At 38.5% G+C, this 27569-nt stretch overlaps 1 protein-coding gene across 3 annotated transcripts in view; it reads left to right on the top strand.

The window, feature by feature from the left end:
* Positions 1–27569, top strand: part of NKAIN2 (sodium/potassium transporting ATPase interacting 2) — a 508006-nt gene that overhangs the window by 454302 nt on the left and 26135 nt on the right. The gene's annotated exons all lie outside the window — the stretch shown is intronic.

Here is a 27569-nt window from a genome sequence, read left to right as displayed (position 1 = left end):
GCTGGTTTGTAGGCTAGAAACACTGTGCTCTGTCTGAATTTTTCTGCCTGTAAGACAACCCTTGTTTTAGCTCAGTTAAAATGCACTTTAAATTGCACAGTTGTCAAACTCAAAGTATTACATGCTTGAAATGTGCAGCTAAGAGTTTATTGAGACCAATTAAAGATTTAACAATCCTATCAAAACAAAACAATTGTTACTAGTCAAATTACAATGATACTAATAGTCTAGTCTATCCAATTATCAGAGGAATGTCTGAACAACCATGCAGTTAAAACTGTTATGCAAAAACTTTCCAGTATGTACCCCTTTCTCTGGTATTGCATTTATCCCTTCAGTCTTCTTCTAGGCTTATGGCTGTGATGTCAGTTTTACTTGTGTGGTGTCACAGTCTGAAAGACAGGTAACTGAAATGCAGCATGCTTTCTCCTAGGATATCCTGCTGTTGGAAAGACAGGCTTTATAATTAAATACCTTGGAAATACTGAAAAATTATAGAAAGAGTTATGCTAATTCCCAATATGCTTCCTTTTTTTTTTCAGACATACCCATTTCTCACAGCCTTTTTCACAGCCTACTAGAGGGAAAAAGATTTCCTCTAATCCTATTTTCCTTTGATGAATGAAAAGGTAGAAAAGGCAAGAATGAAGAAAGCTGAGGAAAAAAGCTCATGACTAAAATATGTTATTTATGTGAAAATATATATGAAGAAAATTTTACATTCTTTAAAATTAAACAAAGATGTTTTCACTCCCATTCATCTCTACCATCAGCAAATACAGGTCTGGTACTAGGAAAGACGTCCAAACCTGTAAACTGTATCAAAGCACAGTAATCAAATACCACAGAGAGTTATAAAAGATGCAGGTTGTTCACATATCTAACCTCTCCTTAGGTTTGCTCACACTAAAACATCTGCATTACAGGCTTCCTCTCAGTCCTGTACTCGCGCTGTCCCCACTGACACCACCTGATGGGTGCACATCTTCAGATCATGGTAAAGCTTTCTGCACTCACCTCAGCCAGTGCTGTTGCTTACAAGACTTGTCCCCACACTGCAGGACTGGGAGCTCCTTTGGATGCACCATTTTCAAACCATCCCACACCTAGTTAGAAAATTTGCCACCTGATTTGCTTGCTGAATAAGTAAACGCCTGCACACTCAAAGGGCATAGGCATCACTGCAAGCATGGGTGTGAGGTGTAGAACCAGAAATATGGTCTTGTCCATGGAAGAGCCAGAACTGAAACTTGAGTTACACGATACTTACATTCTAATTTTCATTAAAAAAAAAAAAAAAACTGGTGTTTATGTTCATTGAGTTGTACAGGCAACACCTAAATGCAATTTCTATAGAAGCAATGTAAATGTGCACTTTTCAGGACTGCAAGATGGATCTCAGTTTGTGTCTAAACTTGTTGCATAAGACTGACTTAGAAGGACTCTCTCCTCTCTGTATATTTTCAGAGTTCTCAGGCTGCTAGAAAAAATGAGTCTCAATGTCCAAAGTGTGAGTAGGAGCCCTGCTGTGAAAATTTTGTTATCATAGGTTGGAACTGACATTTATAACAGCAGTAAAGCAATTGTAGGAGCTTAATAGCATGATGCTATTCTCGATTACTGCTGTGTACACGTCATCTGAGATAGCCTCCACTGTCAGCTGGTATCTTCCAATCTAGGTTAGCAATCAAGAGACAATGATGTGTCATCTTGTCATGGTTAAAAATAATTCTGTAAAACTTAGAGTATCACACAGTTTGTCAAGTATACTTAATTGAGTTAAAGCAGCTCAGTCACTGATCAAATCCTTATGGTATCACAGTGACATGATAGGCTACAACACATGACAGTATGAATTATGGACAGTCTTAAATGATAGGTAAATAATTGGAATTACAAGAATGGAAGTGCATCAGGGGATGCTGGGAATGCTACAATAAGCCCCACATGCAATAGGGCTTATTGTAAAAGCTCTGATGGGATCACATCTACTTCCATTCTTGATGTTCACAGTTCCTTTTATGCAGTGATGAGGTGTGCATGGAATTACAGTTCCAAATGAGCAAATTTGCTTTGTTCTTTTAAAATCTGCATCCACAATGATGTGATTTCTATCTGATGCAAATTTTCTCTTTACCACAGGTAATTTATCGTGTCTTATTTCTGTGTTTCCTTTTTAATGAGACATATACCACACAGTGGTAAGCTGTGTATTGGCATTGTTTTCCAGGTTTTATTCAGGTTTTGAAAAAAAAACCTCTGGTCTGATTTGCCCTGACTTGCTTTTGTATTGCCACTGTTTACTAATTCTCCATAGGGCTGACTAGAATATAATAACTTGTCACATCATACAGTACAGGAGGTTCCTCCTGGGTTGCATCTAATCTGGAAGGCACTTGCAAGACCAGACCAGACCAGAAAATAAGTGCCATTCCTGTGAGTTGATGTTTTTCTGTAAGTTAGGAAGGAAAAAGAAAATAGTCTGAAAAATTATACTGAAATCCATATGAGTACAAAGGATGCCAGGCACACATCTGGTGGGAGCAAACAGTTCCTGAACGAATTTTATTATTGGCTTATGCAATTAATTTTTTTTAAGTCAAAGTCATTCATTTTTTGACAACTTTGTCCAGCCCATGTGTGGAGACATTACCTGGTGTCTGGTGTAGGTCATTAGTGTCTGCATATGCAGTCACGTGGCTTGGATATTTAAACCTTTAAAGAAGTTAGAAACTCTTCCTAATACCAAGGCCCTTGGCAAAACAGCTTCAAGAAGCTGCCATTTTTGGGGAGTTTTTTTATCCCTGGATTTAAAATGCTTTTCTAACCATGAGAAATTGAGTCTTGAAAAATTGCACTCTTTAAGGAGGGCTGTCTTTTGGAGCACAGAAAAATAATGCAGGAAAATTTCCCTATCACCAATGCCTGCTCTTATTTCAAGAAAACGAATGGTAACTAATGTGTTCTGTAAGCTTGCCACCTTTCAGTAATATCAAATAAAATCATATCTTCTTTCTAGTTGCCAATAAAGCACTTAGTTGCTCCCATTTCACCTACAGTGGAAAAAACAAACAAACAAACAAAAATCAAAAGCAAAAACAACACCAAAAAACACTACAACCAACAAAACAAAAAACCAGAAATGTCTGTATTATATTAAAGAGTTTCTCAAAGAGCTGATAAATGATCTGGGCAATATGTAAGAGCCTTTTATTGGAGGCCTTGTAATTCCTCATGATCTTCAAAAAAAGTTTTACTTCTTTCATTTACTCCTAGTTTACAAAGTACAAAACTGAAATCTTATTTTCTGGTATAAGAGGGGATTTTTAATAGCACACACACACCATAGGTTGTGATTCTCTCTACTTCTGTAGCTGGGCTCAGTTTAAAGTAGTAGTTCTTTTGATCTTTGAACAAGCTATCCTCCTGGAACAGCTGCATTTTTCTGTTTCTAGACTATCAAGTAGAATCAGGATGTACATCAATTGCACTTATTCCCAGGTTTGCTGTCTTCTAGCATAATTCAAAAAAAAAAAAGGGAAAAAGGAAGCAGAGTAAGCAGCATAAAGGTAAGAGGATTTTTCTACTCGGTTTTTATCTGGAGTATGCATACAGTCACCTTTTGTAATGGCTGGAAAGAACAAAGAATATTTATCTGGTCCAGCAAGTGGCCTCATGGCATCATAGTTTATATTTTTCACTTATTCCTCTAAGAAAGGTTTTTGTGACATGAATAAATTGCTTAGCATACAACAGCTTAGAAATCCAACAGCTTTGTGAGGTACTCTTTAATGTTTCTCTATCATTTGCACTTTGCTTTGATTTTCATTAACTCATAAGGAAATTTATCTGAAAATTGAAAAATAATTGCACAAAAGTTTGCTATCCTTGATTTTTTTCTAGTTTCTTGTGTTTTTAAATATAGTATGATTATCATGGCTAAAAAATTCCTTCTGTCACATTTTCTAATAGGCTTTCAGTAGTGGTGCCTGCCACAATTTTTCATTTACAGCCTGCAAATCTAACACTCAGAAAAATCACTGTCAGACTTCACACCTCTTTCTTCAGTGTGTTAGAATGGCACAGTCTCAGAGATAAATGAATATGAATCATGTGGATAAATTATTATTTTTAACATTCCAAGCAGAAAGGTCTAAGGCACTCTAGACCCTCAGTAGAAGTTCAGAGAGGAAAAAATCTGCAATAACTAATTGTGAACAGCTGTTGATCAAGGAAACAAGTCATATCAGCACTTAAATCAGTGATAGCTGGTTTATAGTGGAGGAAAACAAGAGAAGACCTGCCAAATATTGGGGCATAAAGGCATATTGCCTTTGTAAAATCTTGTGTTCACAAAGGTTCTTGAGTACTCTTTAAATGTAATTCAATGTTTTAGATGGTACTGTAGTGTGATATCAATATCTGCTACATTTTTCTATTCACAGTTTCTTCCCTCTGAGCTTAACTTGGTATCTTCACCCTCAGTTGTTTAACTTTGTTTAATTTTCTTTTTTATATGTTTATCATGTATAGCTAAGAACAGAAAAAAGGCATTTCCACTATCTAATTACAGATACAATGAAAAAATTAGATGATTACTTTCAAAACATATTTAAGAAAAAAATATAAAGGTTGAAATCAAAAAGATAGTAAAGTTCAGTTGAGTCCATTATCATTCAAGCCTAAATGAAGCCTTTTGTGTACTTCCCAGAGACAGGACAACTGCTTCTCACAATTAAGATAGATTTTCAACACATTCAAGAAATGTTAAGAACCAGAACATTGATTTGAGCCTTAACCAAATTACAACTGCTGAAGCATATCAGGATGATTGCAGGCTCCCTCATCTACAATTTAATTGACACCAGTTCTTGGGCACCACTGGCAAGCAATAAAAGAAAAACAAAAAAGAATTGCATGCTCTTGAGCCACATATTACGGAATACTGTTTTTCAGTAAACAGATTCAAATGCTGATGTTCTGTTGTGCCAGGCTCAAATCCTGCTGGTAATGCTGTACATACTTAGCTGTGCTGGGGAACAGTATGCATTAGAGATGAAGCATTTCAGTAAGTCTATAAAAACCTCTAAACCAATCAGTTTTCTCTTTGCCTAACAGAGTAGATTTGTAGTTGCCATCAGCAAGTCTTCAACAATCTTCTACTCAATGAATTATTATGAAACATATTCCATGAAACCATTTTGAAATACAAATATGAATTCTGCTGTCAACAGCAAGCAAACAACAACAAAAAGAAAGATGAATTTCTGTTTTGCTGCTTTCACTATTACTGCTATTTTCATAGGACCAGCTCTGGCTGTTATATCTACAAAGAGCCTAATCATCTAAAAGAGGGCTCTGGCAGAGTAGGGCTATTCATGTTTGATTAGTGAGATTCAGGCTATGTCAAATAAAATGTAAAATCCTTTCTGTATTGCAGAGAAGGCTCAGAGGTGATTCAGAGCATCACTCAGATGTCCATTGCTAGACAGCACTATTAACTATTTGCTGCCTTTGCTCTGCTGAGGTGCAAAGACATCTCACCCTGTCAGTGCCTGGAGCCTACTGAGTTTTCACCAGTAGACTTCCTTTAACATCTAAGGTTTTGGATGGACTCAGAAGTATCAGTCTTCCTTGTCACTGAGCATTAGGTATTTAGTCTGTGCCCTTGCTCTCTGATTTTGCACTTGCTCTGATTTTACAGTTAACTGCAGGTGATGCCTGGATGTGAAACATGGCTCTGATGATCTACTGACCCCACAGTGCCCACGATGGGCACTTTAGAGCCACTCAGCTAAGAAACACAGACAAAGGTTGAAAACTGAACCTACAAAGAGAAAATAGCAGTGTGTTTGTTTCTGACTTCACAATTTCAGTGCTTGCTAAAGCTGGAGGTGAGAAGGCTACAACAAGTTTGATGGCAGTCATGTTAGAGGTGGAGGATATGAGCCCAGACCCAGCTAGAGGCCAGGACCAGACCCTGCACTAGGGTCCTTCATAGCAGCTGCTTGAAGAGATCAGAACCCTGGACTTTTCCCCTCTCCCACCAGCTTAGAAAATTCTTGTTTCAGAAATGAAAACTTGGAAGGAAAACAGGAATACACTTCTCATCATCTAGATTTACTAGGGCAGCAAACCTTGGGTTTAAATTGCAATGAAGAAAATTCAGAAGCATCATAGTTCTGTGCTGAGCATACATGTGGGGAGTTACTGATATGGATCAAGTGAGCTAATCAAAGAATTTTTTTCCAGGAGAGTTTTCTGAAGCATTTTTCACTCACCCAGCAAAACATCTGTCAGGAACAGTATAGGTAGAGCTAACTCTGCCTTGAGGTTGGAAAAGTCAGATATGTGTAGATGTGCTTTTCTCCCTTCTTTCATACGATCCCAAGTGTTCTTTAAAAATAGATTATAATCTTGAGAAGTGTGATCCAGGAAGTAATTCTGCACACACACACACACACACACACACACATACACACATGTGAAAGAGAAGGAAATGTATATGATTAGGCAAGGAAAAATCTTATATCACCCCATCAGAGGGGACAGAAAAGGGTTTAACACAGTGGCTTCCATCCTTTTTCTAAGACAGGCCCTGAGTTCCTATTGTTGCTTCACTAGAAACTTTCTCCAAGCTTATGATGTTGTGCATCCCTTCTGCAGCATTTTTGGACACAGCATGTTACCTTCAGCACAGTCAGCAATGGGATCTGGGCAGTGCATGGTGAAGACACACAGTGGAGCATAATTGTTCTGAGCCTTTTTTGCCTGGTTTCTGTCCCCCATTAATTCGCTATTAATCAGGGTTGGGGTGTGGGATAACAGACCAAGGGAGACTAAGACAACAGAGGGGATTCACAGGGTGGATTTGGACAGAGGCTGCCTGCAAGACAGATTGTGCACCATGGCTGTACTCATTTCATGAACAGAATCTAACTTGAGTTGAAGAGACAGAAGTAGCACTGAAAGGCTACAGAATGGAGCTTAATCCACTTTGCAGCATTCCCCTTTGACCTGCAGTGTTGACTTGCATTAAAGAAAACATAAAGAAAAGAATTGGAAGTCACAAAAGAGACAGATTTGCTACTAACACCTCTCCGTACTTCCATGTTGCCAAACCTCATGAGTTGACAAACCTGTTCTAGAAAAAAAAACTGCCTTTCTGCTGAGGACAATGTAGAGTAAGGAGCAGAAATGTTTAGAGCTGTTAAGGGAAAATGAGATAAGTATCTAGGCTGGAACTAAAGAAGGGGAGTCCTCACCTTTCAATGGAATATATTGTCATACAGGATCTTCACAGAGCAGCCTGCCTATTTCCACAGGGATGGAGTAGCCTCACATATATTAAAAGGAGGGCTGAAGCTTCCTACAATTTAAATTGCACTGAATTAATCTAGAGCAAATCCTACATGAAAGTAGTTCCTATGGTGAAAACCTAGGACCTCAAACTCTTTCTACATGCTCCAACCACCAACTCCAGTCCTGACAAGCTCCAAACCAGGTAAAAGGAAATAAGGCACCATGACATCTTTCTGTCCTTTCCCTCCTCAGGGCTAGTGAATTCCTACCTGAGAGCTAGAAGATATATGAGAAAAATTATATTATAATATTCCAGCATAAATTAGTTTTTGTGTGTTGAGGGTACTTTCTGAAGGGAAAATTTAATCTTTTCCATTATTCAAAATTAGGTCTTGAAAGGGTAGAATTGCTTGCTGTGATACTTTTGAGGGAAGTTCTAGGGAAAAAATCTTTCAAGAGTATGGATGTGGGACACGTCCCATGCTAAAGAGAAAAGATGGTGGTGCTGCAGTGTTGCTAGTATAGGAAATGGCATTTGGCAATTGGATTCAGTGTGGAGCATATGCACTTGGAGACGTCATGACCTTCTTCCTCCGTGTTCACACATACGCACAAGAACTGCACCATGGCCCATTTATTTCAAAACACTGCTGCAGCTGACACTGATTCCAACTGCAGGGAAGCAATGTTAAGTAATAGAGTGTTGGGTTGGAGTGTACTACACAGAAAATATGTTCACGGGATTTATGTAGAGAACTCCTCTGTACTCCTTTAAATGCTCTTCTCTAAAGGCTCTTATTCTCTGAACTGCTTGTTTGGGGTTTGTGCAGCACAGACATTCCAAAAACCCCAACACTGCTAGCATGTTTATCAAGTAGGGTGGCCAGATGTTCAAAAACGCCAGCAAAGACTAAGGTTAAATACCTACCTGAGGGGTTCCTTTTCTGAAAATGTTTTATGACTGTAAGTTATTCTGAAAACTATTGAATTGCCTTTTTCTGTTGCCTTCTCACAGCTTCACACAGAGCACAGGGAAGCAGGCAGAATGACAAACTCAGTAACAGAAATATGGAGAAAGTGCAGTTCTTCACATTTCATAAACACCATTTTATTTCTATTAATATAAAAGACTAGAATCTGAAAGAGAAGGTAAAATTAGTTTAACACACAATATTGAATTATAATGTAAACTGTCTCTTAAGCTCGATGTCTCAGTTATGAGGTTCAGCTTAATGAGGTTTAGCATAAGTTAAAAAGAATCAAGAAAGCTAATGTGAATAAATAAAAATTATTTCAGATGTCCTGATATAAATTCAGGAAAAAAAAAGTAGATTTTTGAAGAATTGGAAGTTTGGTTTAGTTTTGGAGGTTTTTTGGTAGATTGATGGCTAGTTATGTATTTTCTGTCTTCATGTATTTCCCTTATATGCATCTTACTCTCTCTTTCTCTGTGATTATTTATGGGATTATTTCATTTTTGCAGTCAGGCATAGGGTGATAGTTTTGGAGTGGAATAAACTTTCTGGCTGAAAGCAGTTTCAACCATGGTGAAATAGCCATCCCTTAGGAAACTTCCTTCTTGGTGTTTTACCTCTAAAATATTTCCAAAATTATCTTACTAGAAAAGAGGTTGGTGTCTTTTTCATTATTATTTTTTAACTCCCATGCTTTGGGGTTTCCTCCAAGAAGGTAGTTGCTGTCATAATGAAGAAATATGTTAAGCCTTCTGTCAATTAGCCTAATTGATGTAAAACCCTGATTGGGTCCTCAGAGAGACGAGTTTTTCCAGCTGAACCTTATCAAGAAACAGCTTAGCACAAAATAAGGAAGAAACCAAAACATGCAAGACTGCCAAGAAAAAAACAACCTGTGATGCTTTGAGACAAGGTGAAAGAAAAATTTAGGTGTAACAGTAGGCTGCTGTGTAGGTGTTATGAAAATAGGTAAAGTGTTTTCTAAATGCTTTCCTTTTAGTGCATAGATCTGATGTAAAACTATTAAAGTAAGAGTAAAAATGAGGAAGAGATAAAATATTTATCAGGAAATAATATCAGAATGTGGAAAAGATAGGGACTGTAAAAGCAGTGGCTAACAGGCCAGAGAAGTGACTTGCTTTAACATTCCTTGTTCCTTCTGGAAATGGCCATTACAGAATACAGTGAACACAGAGTCACAGGAGGTGTGATGCCTTATGATGCCATGGGCAGATCTGGGTGTTAAAGGTGGTAAAACACAGGTGGTGGTGGTAAGCACATGAAGCTCAAACCAGAACGAGAAAAAGCTTTTGCAAACTCTGTGTGCACATGTGCGGTGGAAAACTTGGCCTTGTAGTGGCATCAGCTGCCAGATTATTGCTAAAATATTCCAAGTTTTCCCTAGGAAAACCTTCTTTTCCTTAAGGTCTGATGAATTAAATATTGGCCAGGAGTCAAGTACTAAGGAGTTCCAATTCTGCTTGTAGAGAAGTACCTGAAATTGCACAGAAGTTCAGCCTTTGAGTCAAGATTGAAGCCTGTGTTCTTCAGTTCTGCTCAGAGTATAAATACACAGTGACCTCCTGGTAAACCATTTCATTGTTATCTCCCGTTCAGCACTTGAAAACGGAGGTAATAAGTTGCCTGCTACTTTGTTATAACATTGTAAATTCCTTGACTTATGTGGAGGGGCAAAAAAGAACTTTATTGGAATTACTTGTTTTTGCTGGCTTTAAGGTGTATGTAGGAAAGACTATTTAGATTCATCAATTCTGGTGAAGGGATGGACAAGTGGTGCTACATGCTGAAAGCTTCTGCTGGGCAGGTTTTACTGTATTTGATCTAAATCTGAAAAATCGCTCAAGAAGCTGCAGTATTATTTTGAGTGTTCTGATTTCTGCTGGTGCACTCTTTCACTGTCATAAAATACCATGTCACATCCATATGCATTTTTCTCATAGTAAGGACAGAAAGGTTAAGCAGACATGGCAGAACATATTATTTTTTAGGCTATTGTCAGCTCTGAGCTTTTCTTGACCCTGTGCTTTAATATTTACTTAAGCAGTTACTAAACTAAAGCTGGACTTAAGGCCTAGATGACATTAATACTCAGTCTCAGTGTGCTATGATATTCAAGCCTTTGAAGAGTGGTGTTGGGAGGCTGCCAGACTGTGTTTCACATGACATCTTTTTCACTATGGTTAGTCTGAGGAACAAGATATATTCCCTGCATTTTGAAACTCATAGAATGTAATGTGTAGCTAGAATAGAGCAACAAGTACAGCCTGTCACTTTGCACCAAAATCTTTTCTCTCTCTTTGTCATGCATGTCCTCACATGCATGTGTGCACAGAAGCAGAAGCACATACCCGTTGCAGAAAAACATTTTAAATCAGCTGGTGTCTAGCAATTACTTTCATCATTTTTATATCCTTTATTAAAAGATGTCAGAGGGGAGAAAGGGAAGTCATGTCTGAATGTAAATCTAAGCATCCCAGAAAAAAAAAAACAAAGTTAATAAGGTGCACCATTTTATGCATTGTACAAATGAACAAACAACTCACAGAGTAGAGTGAATGCAAATGCTGGAGACCTAACTTCCAACTGAGAGATGTACATCCCCACACAGATACAAAGAAGATCCCAGATGTGGTCAGTGGAAAAATATGAAGGGAAACTTGATTCGTAATCAGTCTGACTGGTTCCAGTTGTGAAGCTATTTCTTGCACTAGTTTTCATTAATATTAAGGAGACCATTAATCTCAGCAAGGCTGTCTGAGGGAAGTAAATACTACTGTGACTATGGAGATTTACAGAATAATAATAATCACATTAATAATATGTGTTTCAAGCATTTTGGCAACCCTTTGGATCATAGATGTTGAAATGCTTAAAATGAGAGTGTTCTCAAAGGGAATATCTGTGTTGATTGTGAGATGGGGCCAGAGAGAGAACCCAAGCACTGGCCTCCTGATAAATGACTTATTTTCCAACTTACACCCTGCCTCTGTTTGGAGTACTCCCATGAATATTTTCTATGACAGTACATGAATACATTTCTGGAGATTGCTCCTTTCAGAGAACTCTCCCAGAAGGCAGGATGGATAAGACAGCACCCTCCTTTGTTCATTCAAGCTTACACATTTGCTCAGTGTTATTCCAGATGCTTTGAATCCCCAAGCACCCCTACATTCTCTCCTGTTACATCCAAGAGGCATGACAAAATCCTCAGTCTTGCATCCAAGAGTAGTTTACAGAGTTAAAGACAAAATTGAGGAACCATCTCAATATAGACATCAATATCAAACAAGAATAATTTCTGCTGTCTCTCCTCTGCCTTGCCACTTTCACTATGAGAAAAATGTGGATGGACTGATATGAGATAGCCATTTTTCAGTACAGCAGCAGTAAACTGAGTGCAAAACCTCGCTCTGCTGGGCAGTGACGCAGCCCTCATTGTTTCAGACACTTTGAATGGGAAAAGTAACACCTCAGAGAAGATGGCATTGCCTCAGAGCTGTAAGTCCCTACCACTCTAGACTCACAGAAGTCTCAGTTAAGTGCTGTGCAGTCTGTGCATGGCCCCTGTGCTTTAGCTGGAGCTGCACCAAAGCAGAGTTGTCAAAAGCCGGTCTACAAAATTTGGCCTGGAAGCCAGAGATTGGCTCTTGGCCCTTTCCTATTTAGCAACACAGCCATACCCAGAGTATCTTTCCCTGCATCATTAATTGTCCAGATCCCACTCTGCTTTATGAAGATAAAATGCTCCCAATTCTGCAATGTCTCTGTGTCATGAGTGCGGCCCTATTCCATGATACACTTGATTTATGCAACTGTACAGCTTCCTGTCATTGCTGGCTCTACAGTTCACTTCTTTTAATATGTTCCATGAGGGCTACTTGCTGACAAGGGAGGGCTCCACCAGCCGTGGGCTGCCCCAGTGCTCTCATAGCCTTGAAGTTTCTGCACCTGATCATTTCAAACAAGGAAATGTCTGACACTGTGGTTGTGTGGTGATCAGCAGAGAGGAGCTGTGTTTGCCTCAGGCAACCTCCTGCCAGTGGTACAATGTCTATTTTGAAATTTTGTCCCTCTGCACATTTCATGTTAATCCATGGCCCTCTGTAGAATAGACTAGTCAGAAATAATACGCTCCATAAAAAATGAAAAATTAAAAAAAAGGAACTGAAAGAGTGAGTCAAGGTGACATATTTCTTCAGTTTTCTCTTTGGCATATTCCCAAGTGCTCCTTACCTTCTTTAAATCCTCTGCATTTTGTTTTGGATGTATATTTTAAGGTACTACATTTTTCCTTTCTGGAAAATCACATGCAGTTCCTGACATAAGAATTGAAGATTTTGAGGTGTGCCTTCTTTCCCCATATTTCCATATTAAATATTAAGCTGAGATCTGGAACAAGCTGGTTACCCCTCTCCCGAGATTCTTTGGATTTAATTCAGCACTTACATAAATAGCAATGTAAATTACATATCTAATGAATTAGGTGTTGTAATAATGGTATAATATGCACTGTGCTACTTATTACTGAGTCTGCAAATTGAAGTTAATTTACTCAAGAAGAAAAAAGTAAAAGAAATCATAATACAGTTGAGGGTAATTGTACTCCACTGTACCAGACCGAGCTAGATACTAATTACAAATATTTTACTATCACTACAAGTTCCTCTGCTATTCTTCCACTAAAGCAGAGCTCATTTTTCCCAATTTTCAGAATTAATTTCTTTCACAAAGACTCCTATATACTAAAATCCTTACATACCTCAATATTACCTGCACCATATTATAGTAGAAGACCATGAAGACAAAGGAAAATGCTGCAATTTTCTAGTCTGATGTCCTACATAAGACAGGGCATAGAGACTCCCTGAATTAATTCCTGTCTCAAGTCATAAAACATTTAACATTGATCTTAAAGTGTCCCACAATTGAAAGTTCACCACAATTCTTGTTAAAATTTACCTTTAACTTGTCTAAATATCTAGCTTTCTGTCCCGGTGCTTAAAATGCAGTTATCTGCAAAAGTACATCATCCTGTCATTGGGAATATTTCACTAGCTGTTTTTATGATAACAGTTAATTTCCTTTGAGTAGCCAAACTGCTTTATCTCCTCCTCCTAGCCCTCTAACCACTCTCAGAACTCTTTTCTGAACCTTCTCCATTGTTTCAAAATCCTTCCTCAAGTTTGGACTTAAAATAATAATTTGAAAATTAGCATGTATAGTACCGCTGTTAAGAACAGACAAGAGTCTAAACACTCTTGTTTAGACTCAGAGTTCCCTTTTAAAGAACCACACAATCTGTTTAGCCACTTTGCTAAGGGAACATTCCTGTCTGACTGTCCAGGAGCCACTCTGTGGTCTCTCTCCAGCCCCACGGAGCTTAACCTGCAGCTTACACTGCAGCTCCACACCAAGCAAAAGGCACTAAATGTACTCCTCAACAGCTGTGTTAAACTGGGAATCCACATTCTAATTATAGTGCTAATTATGCATTATGAACCACAGGTCTGGAGTCACTGCTCCACAGACAACCCATCTGTGAGACAGGCTTTCCTGCCTCTATGTGTTCAAACACTTTATTTGCTTGTACTTGCAGTATCAAGATGTCCAGATTGTTCTGAAGGAGTGTCAGTTCTCCAGTCTGCATATTCTAAATTCAGTTGATTTTTAAGATTGTTGTAGGCATATAGAAACTCTGAACCTCTTGCTTTGTTCTGCTAGAATAGGCGTAATTCAAATCATCAGGCTTCAGTCTCCTAAAAGCTGAAGGTAGACAGCAATGAGGCTTCTTTCCCAGGCATGAAACAAAACAGACATCTCTGTAGAGATTCATCCAAACCTATTTTGGAGAATTTAGATACCTGAAACAGGTGACAACTTTTGTTCATTCTATAGCTGCCTGACTCTAGGAAGGGGTCACTACAAAGGAAAGCTAGTTGGCATTTGTTTTCACATTTATGGGGAAAAATTGAGATAATTATATTTGTCACCAAGTATTTTTGAGGTGAAAACTTTGGAAGCTGCAGGGCAAGTAACAATTGAAGGCAAAACACTAGTTCTGACATTTTTATCATGGCCATTCTCCTATGTCATAAGGAGTGAAGCACCAAGCAAGATTTTTTGGCTCTTAGAAGAAATATCAGTGTATTGGTATTCCATTAATCTCTCACTAAGCACAGGGACTGCCTTGGTATTACCTTGTTCATTTTGGAAAAGTGAATAATTCATGACAAAGATAGTCTAACTGGAAAATATTTTAAAGTTGATATGCATACCCCAGTCATTGCATTCAAACAATGTTACTCTAAGGCTGGCTGTAAATGCTGCTGCTAATTCAACATTCCAGTGTACTTTCCATCTTTATTAGTATACCTCCATACAAGTGTACTTGTTTACATCTTTTCATGTTTGATATAGTGGCTGACTAGGGGAAAAACAGAGTTGATGGAAATAGCACAAGTCACTAGATGGTTAATAGAAACTATAAGGCCACAATTTTTGTTTCTTGACAGCAGGAAACAGACTAGTTGACGTATGGAAGACAAAAGACATTTTATTAGAATATAAAATCTCCCCATGATACACACAGTATCAATGTGAAGAAGCCATAAATAATGAAAGCATGCAAAAGGGTGCATGTGAAAGATGCAAAAGATGACTAAATTGATTGAAAAAATATTGTTATCAGAAATAAAAGTCTGTCTGACTGAAGCAGCAGCAAGGACAATGAAGACAACTGCAGTACTTAGTGGGCTCAGTAAGTGCTCAAGAACAAGTAAATCAATATAAGAATGATGAAAAAAATATGCCATCATCAGGACTTTTATATTTGGTACAAAAATGCAATGACCTAAAAAGAATTTGGAAGGATTTCTCCAAAGGAACGCAGAAGAGTTTTAGGATGACTCTGTCAGATTCAAGTCAGATGGATGAGGGATCATTATCCAGATTTTGTGTTGAAGTTGAATGAGATGGCTTGGCTGAATGATCAGCATGAGAAGCTAAAGGATCCCAAGGCAGGCTTTTGTGCTACATGCCATCCTCCAGATAAAATAGCCATCTTCATGAATTATGCAACGAACGTGTCTCTGAATACCAGTACGGCTTCACATCTGTTTGCTGCCCACTTCTAAAAAGTCTTCCTTCGTGTCTACATTGCTGCATGCTGGAGACCACTGTGAAATTCAGAGAAAAGCACCTACTAATTAGGCACATATTAAGCATGAAGTCTAACACCTTGTTGTGGAGTTATGTCTTCACTGACAATTTTGCAGAGTTTTCAGAAAAAAAACTTGTGAGCACACAGACTTTCTGGGCACATAAGCAGCCTCCTGCCTCTGCAAATTTCATTTCCATTGCAGAGGAACAGCAGGCCTCTGCAAATCTGAACAAAGGACTGTGAAGTCTGTAAAAGAAAGATCTCCACTCTCACAAACCCAGACTGAGCTCACTTATCTCCTCCTTCCTGATCCCAAAGTTTCCACAGGAAAAAATATCTGAATACACATGCTAAGCAGGAGCTGTGCTTGTCCCAACCAGGCTCCCAGTAATTCAAGCAAAGGAACCAAGACCATCAACTTGGAGCTCTTTAGCTGAAGTTGTGATTTAGGCACTGCTTGCAACACTTTTGGAAATTGGATTTTTTCTGCCCTAATGAATTTTGTGTGTGAAGGCTTTTGGCATTTTCAACTTAATTTAACCTATTTCTTTAGTATTATTAATGCATTTGATATGTTTCAGGTTTTTGGGAAACAGAGACCTGCTTTTTGGGCCTGTTTCTACTGTGGTTCATAGACAACCAAGCAAATGATCTATTTTATTTGAGTAGCCCATTCATATGTCAAACCTTGGAAATCTTTTATCTCTAATAACTGCTGTCACTCCAGTTCCTGTTCACTGAACTATTGGCTGCTGTTTCTTTTGTCTTGGCATAAAATACCTGGGGGGTTTTCAGACTGTTTTTCCTCCTTTTTCTATAGCTCTGAATTTATTCTGCAATGTCTCTGGCCTTCCACTGGACTTTCATACCTAATGTGTTATACCTGTACATTTCTGGGTTCATGCTGCAATCTCATATTCCTACAGATTCACGATTCCTTGCCCACTAATACTGTTATTCATTTTTAAGAACTTCCAAGTATCTTCTATTCAAAAGATAGTACTAGTATTTTACTAGTGAGAATGTGAGAAACCAAATAAATCTGAGTTTATGAAATTTATTAAGGCATCAGGGAAAAATACCAGTAAAAGGTAGGTCAGCATGCCTGTGTGCACTTGAGTACCTGGTCCCTCTTTCCCTCTGTGCTGGCACTCTTCTTTTCCCTCTGACAACGCATTCGAAGCAGCTCTCCAGCCCATTATACTGCAAATAATATTTTTCTTCTTCCTTTGCAACATTCTCCTGATGTTTCCTAGTAGATTCAACTTTGCTGCTGACTAGCATCATGTACTGCTATTTGAAAATAGGCTAGATCATACAAAACATCTCAGATTAAAGCTCTTGAATTGGAAACATGACTAGAACTGACCTCTGACAACAGATATTTTTTTCTTCTTTTGAGAAGTCTAACTCAATTTTGTTCACATTTTCCTTAAACTCTTCTAAAGATTTCAATTGAAACTAACTTCTAAAGATTTCAGTTGAAATTTTTCCACTGATTTTGGGTATATAAGAAACCAGGGGGCAGAAAACCCCTCACTAAAACTTTACCCTATATGTATTGCTGGTATGCAGCTACACAGCTCAGTGGTCTGCAAAGATGGCCGTGGATCTCATTGCACAGTGCTGTGCTGTGTTCTCTCATGGCTCTTCAATTAAATTATCTTTCTAACCTTTATTCTGCCAAGTCAACACAGCCAGATGAAATATTTTTCCATTCTGGCAATGAACTGGTGAAGTTGAGCAAACAAACATCTAAAAATATTTTTTTCTCTAACCTTCAGTAGGAAATAACATCATCTTTCATTTTTCAAAGACTTGGTGCATCTGTTCAAGTCAACACCAAATTTCTGTCTACTAAATATATATTTTTGACAGAAAATTGCAACAGAAGTGATGCTATAAACACTTGGAATACACAAACTAAATAAAAACAACATTAAAAATAAAGCATTAACACATTGCTGATATTCCATACAGAGTATTACTATAGATAAATAACAGTGTAGAATAATATATGTAGCTGTAGCACTTTTCATGCCTTCCATGCAAGTCATAACATTTACTGGAACTTTGCAGTGCCCTGGAAAATAAGGTACTTTTATCTGTGTGTTACAGATCTTGTGAGGAAAAAAGGAAAAAAAAAGCCTAAAATATGATTGATTTTGTTATTTATATTCATGTTAGTGGTCTGCATCACAGAAGTGGGACTTTCTGGAGGCAAGAAGAGCAGACTATTTTCAGGGACAAAGAGGAAACACAGCATGGTGGCTGCTTGTGTGCAGTGGTCAGAGCAGAAGGAAAAGGTCCATGGCTTTTGCTCTCACTTCATGTGGTCCATTGCCAGTGTGCAGGCTCGATGGAGACTGCCCTTCTCTGTCAGTGCAGAAGCTTTCCCTCACCTCTCCTACTGGGGCCAAGGCCACCTAATCTGCCCCTAGACGGGCTGCCCCGAGTGACCCATGCCTGGAACAGGTGACAGAGCTGCAGCCTGCACCACATGTGGGTTAAAGAAAACACAAACCTCACATTTTTCATAAAGACTAACATGTCAAAGTACTCCTGCCTCTTGTGCTTTTCCTGCCAAGCAGCTTCTGCATCAGCACGTTAAACAGCCTGTTACTGAAACCTAGGGGAGAGATGTGTGCTTTGTTACTGAGAGCCACACAGGTCCTCAGAGCTTCAAGCTGGTGATCACTGCTTTAGAGAGAAACGTGCCCAGTTCAGACAAAACATTTTTTTTAAATGGGCATCTGATGTCTGTTGATGGCAGAGGTCTAATTCAGACTTCCTTGATCACCGTGGCTGGCACAGTCCCAGGTACTGCATTATATTAACAAGGTTCATAAGCTGTCAGAGATATAACTCATCCACTTAACTCTCTGCAATGAGGCACAGACTCTGAGGACATGGCCTTTCCGAGAATGTTCTCTCTCTGCAATTCGTCATTCCCCTGAAATGCCTCATGTGATATGATGTTACTGGAATCTTCAGCTAAAAGGTTCAATTTTTTTTTTTTTGGTCACATGTATTGCAGAATGTATCCTTATGTATTCTACCACCCCAGGTGGTGACTGGGGTGTCTGCCATCAAACTATTTCCATTTGGAGCAAGGAGATCACTATTTTTCATGCTTAATACACAAGAGTGATACCCTGCCCTTAAGCAGAAGGTCTGTAAGGGGAAAGGTGCCTTTGACCACGGAATTCAATCTGTTGTTCTGCTTGGAGCTCTAGAGCGTAATGTCTCTTTGTACCAGCCTAGGCCGCATGGTGTGATATTCATTTAAACTCTCCAGTGGTTCTCCTTTTGCAGAAAGGGTTTTCACAAAGCACTTTGGCATTTGCTTTTTGAAGCCTGCTTAGCTGATTTTGCTGAATGGAAAAGGTAGCCCTAAAACATATCTTTTTGCAAAGGTGGAAAAAAGCCTGCAGTAGGCTAATGCTGAGAGGAAAAATAGCATTGAAATATTAGCTGAGTTCAGTTACTTTAAACATTAGACACCACAGGAAGAGGTTTTATTGACTTTGAAACCCCTCCTGACACTTGATGCTGTTATATTGTGCACCTGGAGCAAAATGTTTGTGCTAAGCAGTGCATTTGCTAGATGTATGGACTCTAAGGAGATGGAATGATGTGGAGCACCCTATGCACGCTGCTTTGTGCTTTCCTGAGATACCTCTATTTCTCTATTTCTATACCTCATACTCCAGAGCATGAGGCTTAAGGGAGTTATTCGAGGCTTAAGGGAGTTATTCAGTTAAGATAAGTTCATTCATCCTCATCTTCCTGATATGCATTGCCAGAGACAGAGGCTGTCCTGTCAAGTATCCCACTTTTCCGTATTGTGCACAGGCATGAACAGCCAGGGGGCTCAGGCAGAGCCTCCACCTGACAGTCACCTTCCTGGCAGCTCTGCTGCTGCTGGCACTGTCAAAGAGATCTGTCAATTCCTCTGCTGTTAGCCCACAATTCCCACTGAGCTGCTGAATAACTATTACTGTATTTTGATAATCTATCAGCATTCAGGTTTCATAAGTTCAAGCTCTATTCATCCTGATCACACTCTTTCGAGCTGTTCCTGTGAAAGCCTTATTTGTTTTTCTTTCTGTATGCTAAAGCAATGAGCCTGACTGCCGTTCAGGCTGCTGAAGAGCTGCTTCAGCTGAGCTGTGCACTTTGCATACCCTGCATCCGCCTGCCTTGTCAGCACCACCATCCCCAGCTGTTGTGGGAACACTTTGATCAGAGCATTATTAGGCTGCTACAACACAACCACCACCATGGAGTCAGTGCAGTGCAAAAGCTGTCACGTTCCATGGAGTTTCCTGACCCTAGGACCATCATCAGAGCCTTCAAATAAACAGCAATTCATCACAGGGAAAATAAGTATCATTACAGAGAAAGAGTTGGCTGTTACTGAAAAGTCTCTTACCTCTGATGAAATGTTCTGGCTCTTGTCATTTGTGTGACAGCAATGATCTAATTTAATCTAACATGTGATGTTGGAGAAGAGAAAATTACCTGTGCTTTCTTTCTGAACTTTTACTCTATACAGTGTTCATTGTTGGCCACAGTCCTGAGAAACTGGCAGACACAACATATTATTCTCCTTCTCATCTTTTACTCGCTGTCTTCTGAATGTTTCTGTTTCCTGGATCCAAGGGCCTGGTGTTCACACTCAAAGCATTGAAGTTTATTTGCCATATGGGTGCCTCAACATGGAGGGATGAATTTTCACTGAACAGAAACTCTCATATGTGTTTGTTTATCAGAAATTCAAAGCTCTCTTGTACCTTCAAAATATTTTCCCTTACACAATCTGCACAATTTTTATTTTTTTTTCCTACAGCTCCTCAAAAGAGTGAGCAGCATTGATAATCAACTGTCTCTTCTAACGGATTTCAATTTAAAATGCTAGACATTCATTTAGTGGGCTGCAAGGAGTCTGTGGCTTTGTTAGATCTGCAGCATAAAGAACCAATTTTTCTTATCCTAATCCTATGGCTGTCTGAAAAAGGTGACACACAGTTACACATAATGATAAGAAAAGCTACTGCTGCCAAAGGCAGTAAGATACCAAAGCCAGATGATTAAACCGTTCCAAATCTTTCCCAGAAGACAAGAGGAAGCAAAGGTCCAAAGTTTTTTTCATAGAAGTTATCTTGCTATAAAACCTTCAGAACAAAACCCACAAAAAGACACATATACACTTTTGCTTTGATAAACCATTCTTACTATTTACAGAAAAAATGGGGTGATGCATATTTTAAAACCTTTAACTTTGTTTTTTAGTTTGTTTAATTCATTCTTTGTTGGGTTTTTTTGTTGTTGTCAAGAGGAAAGAGGCAGTTTTGTTTAAAAAAAATGGGACTTTTTGTGCAATCTACACAGCTCTAATGGCTAAATAATTTTATTTAACCTGAAAAGCAGGTACCACACACACTTGACCCTCGTACAATCAAAATGTTTGTTCTGTTCTGTTCTCACAATGACAAGTTGGGCTACAGAGCTACAGCATAAGAGGAAACAGAGCAATAGACTTTTCCATCTCCAGGACTTCCCATACACTTGGATTGGATGGAATTAACAAAAATATTAACCAAAAATCTCCTCTGACCTTAATAAAGTCAAAAAATGTAAAGTGGAAACAATTCAAAAAACCAGAAAATGTAAAATTAAAATTGCTCCAGGTTTAACTTATTTTTGGCATCACTAATGCCTTTATCCTGCACTGAGCAATGCACATTTGAGCTGCACCTAGTGCCTGCTGAATGCAGGTGGGGAATTTGTTCCTGGCCTCTCAGCCCCATCCTTGCTCCAAGCTGTCCCCTGGGGATCTGCACAGGTTAGCCCACCAATGAGATGTGCCTGCCTCAGCTTCTTGAGGGGGTACAGAGAATCCTGGCTGGGCCATTTCACCTGTGGGAGCAGGAATGTGAAGTTCAGTGTTGAGCCTGGATCTACAAGATGCTCCACAGTTCAGCTAACACAGAGGTCAGCAGTAAGTGATCCCCATGTCTACCTCGTGTGAGCTGGTAGCCCTTGTATTTGAGGTTACCTTTCAAGTCTGAGGCAGGAAAAAAATGGCAAGGTACTCTTTAGCTGTGAGCTGAAATCATGGAAAAGCGCCAAATATCATGTGGTTATCAAAAGCGTAAATCACTCTGAAATCCCTAGGAAGAGTGAAGACTTGTAGAAAGTTCTAAGTCAAAATTTCAGAAAACTCTTGCTAAAGTTTAAACTTTCTGGAAATTTGGGTCAAGCCAAATGTCTGTAATACAGCTACAAAACAGGTAAGTATCTCTTGCTTTCTACTGGTGTTAAAGGTTTGCACTGCTCTTTTGTGACAAGCCACAGTGCTGTGGTTTCAGTGCCCCTGTAGTCTCTTCAATTCATCAGGTGCAGCAGCTTGCCAGGAAAGATGCTCAGGGAATCCTGAACAAGATACAACTGCTCTCAAGCACCCAGCAGCATTTCAAACAGAAGCTTTCTAGCAGGTCTCCACAGGGATCTTCAAATGCTTATACAAAAGGAAATCTCCAGAAAACTGAAGAGTCCACTGAGAAATAAAGGAAGATTTTATGTTAAGCAATTTCTAGACAGCTATTATAAAAAAAAAAAAAAAAGGTTATGATGCACTAGTTGAAATATATGCAATTTTTATCACACTCCTCTTTTCCAATGTGCCTAGACTTATCTGAATTTATGATTCATGGTTTCACTCTATCTGCTAAAAAGAAAAAAACAAAAACCTTTGGAGCTGAGTTTTCAGCTCAAGAGAGGAAAGAAAAATAATTTGATGACTACATAGGCTAAGAAATTATCATTTTGACTTGCTTTTAAATTTCGTAAGTGCCCACTAGATATTAATGTGGATATGTCAGTCTGACATTAGCTCTTTTAAGTAATTATTTTGTTGTACAGAATAAAGCTACTTGACCATAGTAATGAAATCTTCCTTCTGGACAGCACATAGTTAATTCTGTAAAAGAATGACAGCAAGGCCACACAGTCTACGTTCCCCATCAGGAATCTGTCCTTATACCAATAGTTTGCCTGTTCTCTCCTTTTATGATGAAAGAGATTTAAACTTGGAGGAATGACAGGGTTCTCGTAATGTTAAATGTAAGCACAAATAAAAGCATACCTCAACAGAGTAGTTTCCATGGAACACAGCTTGAGTTTTGTATTAAACTCCAGCAATGATGTTCACTCACTGATGCAGCACTGCTGAAGGCAGTGAAATCAAGCTTGAAAGGGTTTTTGCAGGGGGCAGCTTTAGAACCCCCATGACACTGACTTAAATCTACAGATATTGAGAGAAAGGTCTCTGCCTCACTTTTCCTGCTAAATAATGAGTATGATTCTTCTGAGAATCAATACACTGGAAGCTTTCTAGACAGTAATTCTCAAGTTCTTCAGTTGCTCATAATGTGTGTGTGTGTATATATATATGTATATATATATATAGCAATATATCTCCAGACTCCAAAAATCCATTTTAAAGAAACATTTCCCCTTAAATGCACATCACTGCAAAGGTTTTATGTGTGCAGACCAGTGCAAGCTTAAGAAATATGATTAATTTGCACATGGCTGGGCATGTAACATCCCAGCTTTGCAATATAGCATTCCCAGGGCCAGAGTTACATCCATGCATTTCTGCTGTATCATTGCTTGAACTAGCCCATATACTGCTTAGGTCTTAAAAGCAGAGTGTTTATGGACACCTGAAAAAATTTAATAATGAAAAGTAAATGCACAAGCCTTAGCTGTTTCCGACATACTGAAACATTTTTTGATAGAAAAACACAATAGGTTTGTGGGGTTTAAATCTAAGGTCCATTTCACTAGACCAAGTGTGGTTATAGAATAAAAACATATTCATTCAATGAAACTAAGACTATGTGTTATTTCCACAACACTTAACTCATTAATCCGCATCTCAAGCCTGCTCCTCACCACCCTATCCCAATTAGATCTCCTTTTAGTTTTTGTTTCCTCCTTGCCATCACTCTTTTGTTTCAATTTCCCAGCTTAATAAACATAACTTGTAGTAATTACCTATATAGATATTGCTTTAAAAGAGGGAAGTGTGGGAACCTTGGTCAGAAATTACGGGTTTTTATACGATAGCCTTTTTTCCAAATCTGGTGCTCTTTGCAGTGCATAAAAACATTCATCTCCATGAAAGAAGTGAGAAAAAATAGCAAGACAGGATTTTAATCAATACTGATCCTGATTGAGTTTGATCACTGCACTTGACATTTTGAGCAAGTCTGGAAGTACACTCACAGTGACTCAGGCTCTGCCAAGAGTCTTTAGAGGTGCAATGGGACATCATTGACTTAGATGGGAATATTCTGCTTTTTTTGTTTTCCTTATACAGCTATGATAAGGCAATAAAATGCAATAACTTCATTTTGTAGTTAATCTTCTTACCAAAGCTTCAGTAATGCTGTTTTATTGGTGATTTATTTTAGGCTTTGCTTGTCTTCTTTTTTTTTTTTTTTTCTTGACAGAAGGAAAATGGTTTTATCAACATGCTGATATATTAAAAAACAAACAAACAAACAAACAAACCCCCCAAAAATTAACCCCCCCACACAAAATTATTAAGTGTTTGAGATCATTGTTTCTGAAATTAAGGTCATCAGATGCCGTCAAAATATACCCAGGGAGCTGGTGCAGGCATGGATAATGTGTCACTTTTAGAAAGAGCAGTATTCATTTATACTCTCATATGGACATATCAGGGAAAGTTGCAAAGAGCAGATTTTTTCAAGGTGCAGAAAATGAGGTTCATAAAAACATGCATTCACTAATCACTCTGTGTATAAATGAGCAGGAATGTTGCTAATGGCTCCTTCTCCTCTAGAGGCCCATACGACAGCATTAAAATGTGAGTGGGACAGATGTAGACACCTAAGCTTGATGGGTCTGGGATCCAGAAATGATCTTCTGCTCATTGCACCTATTTCTTTTTATCACTGCATCGTTTATAAAAAAACAAAGCTCAGTTATTTAAAAAAAATAGGTAGAGATGCAAAGCAATCAGATTTTTCAAGCTAACTTTCCCAGTTTTAAACTGATTTTCTGAGACAGTCAGGCTCCTTCTCTTTATCTCTGAGGACTCATTTCCTTCCTTCTCATGTATGGCAAAAATCTTTTGGAGTTACTGAATCAGGAAGACTCTGTTCTTTGTAATCCTCATACTGCACTGAGCACTGCTGTGTTTGAGGACTTCCAAGGAATATAAGTGATGTGACTAACTTCTATCATTTGCTTTGGTTTCTTCTCTCATATTCTTCTCCAGGATGAGGAGTTATTCACTGTTTTGTTTGGATTTGTTGGGAGTTTTGGGGTATATTTTGTGATACAAAGGTATATTGTGGTGTGCTTTTGGTAGAGAGAAAAGGTTAAAGTCTTGCACTATAACAAAGGCAGCAAATTTTGGAAGACCTATCAATCCATGTGGGAATTCATTAAAAATTTTAGTTGACCAAAGTCGTCAAGAAATCTCTGCTATCTGCAGAGATGAGCTGGATGAGCTGTACCCTTCTTATAGAAGTCCTAATCCACAGGGAAGGAAATATGCTCCTGATCCCTGTCTTGGGGATCTCTGCAGCTACCGTGGGCTCAGGTCATTGAGTATCATCAAAGTGAAAATTGCCACTTTTGGTTCTCAGCCTCAGCTCACAGTGTGTGCCCACTGCTGCTGATGCAATTAGAAGGTAAACTTGAATGACTGTCACTGTATGAGAACTGATAAATTACTTGGTTAAAAAAAAGAGACATAAGGAAAAACTAATGTGGGATTCAAGTAAAAACAAAATGATTATGTTTACCAAGCAAAGGGTTGGATAAATGTGGGAGAAGGGGAGGTTTCTTTTATGAACTCTGATTATCTCCTGGGAAAAAACCCTGACATTCATACTTAGATCAGAACAATTTGAGCTTTAAGGCATTCTTTTAATCAACAAGCTCATCTGATGAAATGCTGTAGGATTTGCTTATATATCAAAGGAGTTCCCTAGAGATTTAAGCAATGTAACTGAATGCAATTAAAAGGTCAGTTGTAAACACCATTTGTGATACAGTTTGTTTGCTGTCCTTTGTAAGATAAGTTTGGTTAATAACACATGAACCTGTCGTGATTGGCAAGACAGTAAAGTATTGAACTGTAGTGCAAGAAAAGGATTACCTTAGGAGCCTGCTGGAGATGCAACTATTCAGCTATCTTGGATCTGATGGTCTGTAAAAAGAGAACAGAGAAACTATTAAGCCAAGGTTCACATCCAAGAATGGAATCATTTATGAACAACCTTCCTGGGCCTAATTCGTTGCTGAATTAAACCTCAAGTAACGTCATTGAAGTCAATGGGGTTATGCAGGGCATAAGTCAGTGGAGCAAATTAGCTCTCTGTCTTGAAGCCAAGAAACAAAAGGGAAGAGGGATCCAATAAAGGAGAGATGAAATGCTGATATTAGCTGAATGCCACTTCTTGGAACAGTGTGTTCTTTGTGTCCAGCAGTGAATATTTCATCCTTCCCAGGTGTAAAATCTTCCCAGCAGCACTGTAAGGCAGATTTATAATAAATGACAAAATTAATGGTTTAGTTCCGTTGTAATGCAGCTTCTGGGCTTCCAACAGGAATTTAAACTGTGAGCAGACAACACATATGCTGCCTTCAGTGTGATCTCCAAATCCAGTCTTGATTTTTTAGGAAAACCTTCAGGCTGGCCTTTTTTTTTCCCCTTTTGCCATCTCCTGCCCATACAGATATTAGAAGGTAGCATTTGTAGGTATAGGTAGCTTTCTGCATAGAAAACTGACAGAAATTCCAGGAATATCTGTGTTAGAGCTGGAAAAAACTAGGCATAGTCATTGCCTCAGATATGAAGACACTACAAAATATAATTGATTTTTTTGCATTTAATTTATATATGGGTAATATTAAGGGCTCTAAGAACCCACAATATTGCAGTGATTGTACAAATGCCTTGGATTAACAAAAAAAAATCCATTTTGACTAACCAGCATTCATAATACATGGTCTCTCAAATTTCACTTCTTCTACTGTCCAACCACTGATTACTCAAACTGAAGTCAAGATCATCATCTCCCTCAGCTGGAGATTATGGGCTTTGCACCATTCACAGAGAGATCAGTCCTGGCTGAAGCCTCTAGGCATCTTTATTATCCATATAAAGAGCAAATTCCCAAAGTGTACAGATGGTTTTGCAGCTCATGAAAATACTTCAGTGAGGTGTCCTGTGCAGAATGACACATTTTGGCAGCACGGCTCACTTTTCACCACACGGAGATCAAATAACTGGAATTCTTTAGACATCCTACCATGCAAACTTCAGTGATGAGCTAAAGGATGAAAAATTTCTTATAATGGAGTAGAGAAACCTCTTCAGACGTACATGAAAGGAAGTTGGTTAAAGCAGGCAACATGTGACACGTGTTGCTGCTCCAGTATTTGTTCTTTTATTTCGGTCTAACTTAGCAACAACACAACTTGCTGGAAGGACCAGCAGCTGACTCACATGACACTTGGCCTGTTGCATGTATGATATTGGCCATTTATTCCTTTTTTTATTATCGTTTTTTTCAGGTGGTACTTCAATAACTACTCCAGATTTTCATTTTCTTTAAATCCCATTGCTCCTGTTTACAATTCAATTCTGGGCATGCTCTGCAGAGAGGATTGAAAGGAACAAGATACTAATTTGCCAGCTGCTATGTGAGATGGTGATGTAAACACATTCAGGACTATCCAAAGTGACTTGTTACGAGGCTTGGAGACTATTGCAGATATGGGAACAAGTTCTATTAATTCACAGCCCTAATTTCAACTGATAAAATATCATTATAAAGCTGGTTTACAAGTGCACTGAATTTGTCCTCAATTTAGTTGGCACAGTTCTGATTTTAAAAAAAATTCTGCTAGAGGGCCAGGTTTTGTTGGGTAGCAAATCTGATTTTGACAGAAATATTTACATTTTCAGTAGCTAAAAGCTCATCCATCCAAATACTCATACATTTTTGTATTTTTTTCAATTATTTAAAAGATGTTAACTAGGTATTGGAAAAATTTTG

The sequence above is a fragment of the Melospiza georgiana genome, chromosome 3 (genome assembly GCF_028018845.1).
Source record: "Melospiza georgiana isolate bMelGeo1 chromosome 3, bMelGeo1.pri, whole genome shotgun sequence".
NCBI lineage: Eukaryota > Metazoa > Chordata > Aves > Passeriformes > Passerellidae > Melospiza > Melospiza georgiana.
The sequence above is the reverse complement of the archived record's forward strand: the minus strand, read 5'-3'. Positions and strand labels throughout refer to the sequence as shown.